General features: G+C 46.2%; 1 long non-coding RNA gene across 1 annotated transcript; it reads left to right on the top strand.

Annotated features, from left to right (window-relative positions):
• Positions 1 to 276: 276 nt before the first annotated feature.
• On the top strand, positions 277 to 2,441 carry LOC115296064. The gene is made up of 2 exons (XR_003910713.1): positions 277 to 372; positions 931 to 2,441. It is a non-coding gene; the product is annotated as an uncharacterized LOC115296064 (long non-coding RNA).
• The last annotated feature ends 211 nt before the right edge of the window (positions 2,442 to 2,652 follow it).

Below are 2,652 nucleotides of genomic sequence, written 5' to 3'. Positions count from 1 at the left end.
CGGGGCAGGGGCGGCGGGGAATGACAGCACCCCCCCGCTCCTCCTCCGGGCGCCTGGGGCCGCCGGGCGGACTCCGCGCTGGGAGCGCGGGTCCGGGTGAACGTGCGCGGGGCGGGACTGGGGCCGTGCGCCTCCCGGGCTGTCAAGTCCAGCCCGCGCCCGGGGTGGGGTGGGGGAGTCCCCCGGGGCTGACGGCTGGGGTGGGGGGTGGGGGGAGGGCGCCAGCCTGGTTTTCGAGAACCAGCCCGGGACCGCGCAGAGGGCGACGTTTGCTCCTGCTAACCTTTCCCTTGGTGTTCCGTTGCTGTTCCAGGCCGGCGCGGTGAACAAGCAGGGCGACAGCATTCTGTGCCGCTGAGCCGCGCTGTGCAGGTGAGCGCGCGTTTCCCTCCTCCGGGGGTCCGTCCCCAGAGGCGCCCGTCCCCGGGGGGCTGGCGGTGCCAGGCGCCGCAGTGTTCTTTGCCCCTAGCATTTCTGCGGGCAAACTCCCAGGGAAGCGGACACCCCCTCTCCGTGCAACCGTACTTCGCTTTAGTAATTGGGGTTCACCCTAAATGGAGACGGGTCAGCCCCCGCCACCCCCGTGCCTCTCCCGTGACCAGAGGGCTCTAACTGCCCTCCTCCACGCCGAGGGAGGGCATCCTCGTGGGCGTGGAGACTGTCCGATGTGCACCCACCCCCGCGCTGTCTGACACCCACAAAGTGGGCTGCAGGCAGGGCCTGGTGGCGGACCCCCAAGCCCGGCTTCCCGAGGGGGGCGGGCCAGCAGCTGCCTGCCGGTCGCCCGGCCGGCCGGGGGCTGCGGCTGTTGTCTGACCCCGTGGTTTGTTTGGGGTTGTTGATCAAGCATGTCTTGAGTTTGGTCGGTGGCGCCCGTTAGTCTGCAGCGGGGAGGTTCACACACCCCCTCTATTCATTCCTCTTCCACAGGTGTGCGGCCGCTGAGCCCGAGCCAGGAGCACTAGAGAGGGAGGGGGAAAGAGCAGAAGTTAGAGAAAAAGCCACCCGAGGAAAGGAGGAAAAAAAAAAAAAAAAAAAAGAAAGAAATCAGCAAATCCTAGGAAAGTTACATTCGTCATTCCAAGAGGGAGGGGGGAAGAAAAATAAAACTTTCATCTTTTTTTTTTTTTGCACGTTCATAAACATTCTACATATGTATTCTCTTTTGTCTCTTCATTTATAACCGCTGTGAAATGTACATTTCTGTGTTTTCGGAGGTGCAGTTAAACTTTTAAGCTTAAGTGTGACAGGACTGATAAATAGAAGATCAAGAGTAAATCAACTTTAGAAGCCTACTTTGTGACCAAGGAGCTTAATTTTGTTTTGAAGCTTTACTAATATAACAGAGCATTGTAGATATTTTTTTTTTGACATCTATTGTTTAAAATAGATGATTATAATGGGGGGCAGGGAACTTTCTTTTCCCTGCAAGAATGTTACATATTGTATAGATAACTGAGTGACATTTCATACCATGTATATATAGAGAGATGTTCTATAAGTGTGAGAAAGTATATGCTTTAATAGACTACTGTAATTATAAGATATTTTTAATTAAATATTTTTTGTAAATATTATGTGTGTGGTTTTTTTTAATCTATGGGATTATTTCTTTTGGAAAATTATTTTTCAGCTCCATTGCAGAGCTCTCAATATCTTGAATGTCTTTTTCTGTTTGGCCTAGCATTTGATTTGTTTTTTGTTTTATCTAGTGTCGTGTAGACTTGGAAGTAATAGTTAGAGCTAGTGGTCCAGCATGACTGCATGAGATGTTTAATCACAAAATAAACTTGTTCTGAGTCCATTCAAATGTGTTTTCTTTAACCTAGATTTAAATCTTTGTATTTGAAACATACCTGTTGGAAATACACTTTATCAGTTTTTAAGCACAGGGTTCGATAGTGTAATATATAAAGAGTAAGTGTCTGCTTTTTAACTGAAGACAAAATGGATTCTGAATGGTTTTGCATATGGGACGGGGAAAAGCTTGGATCCTTCAGGAGTTTATGAAATCTGTTTTATCAAAGTGAAAAAAATGCTTATCATTCTTCATTTTACACGAAAGCTTAATGCCACTGCGTTTCATGTCTGTACAGATTATTTAAGTCATAGAAATGAAAAATGTTCTCTGCTTGCTACCAAAGGACAAACTCTTGGAAATGAACATTTTCTGCTCTCCTTCCTCCAAAGAATATTAATAGGCAACAGTGGGAGAAAAAACAAGGCATAATGGCAAATCCTTCAAGCAGGGATAAAAGTCGATCTTCAAACATTAACTTAAGTAGACCAAAAAATTCTGATGACCGCATCTAGATTATTTTTTTATGAAAATGATTTTCACTATAGCTATGTTAGTTACTGCTAAACTACTGTCCAATCTCTTGTGATGTGTAACTTTTACATGTGAATATTAAAGTAGATTTATCTGTCTTGTACTGTGATTTCTGGTCTCGTTTCTTCAAAACCCTTATTTTTTAAGACTTTCTTTTCTCTTTAACAGAGTCAGTATTTTCTAGGTTGTGTGGGACTATCAGGGCCTGTGAACATTATGCATTTAGTGTGATCAGTACTGAATTCCAGTTAGATGGAATTTTTAGAGAGAGAATTAAGTAGGATTTAATTGGGTGCTTTGTAAATAGTTAGTCAACTGTG

Source organism: Suricata suricatta, chromosome 7 (genome assembly GCF_006229205.1).
Source record: "Suricata suricatta isolate VVHF042 chromosome 7, meerkat_22Aug2017_6uvM2_HiC, whole genome shotgun sequence".
Classification (NCBI taxonomy): domain Eukaryota; kingdom Metazoa; phylum Chordata; class Mammalia; order Carnivora; family Herpestidae; genus Suricata; species Suricata suricatta.
This window is presented reverse-complemented; position numbering and strand designations above follow the sequence as displayed.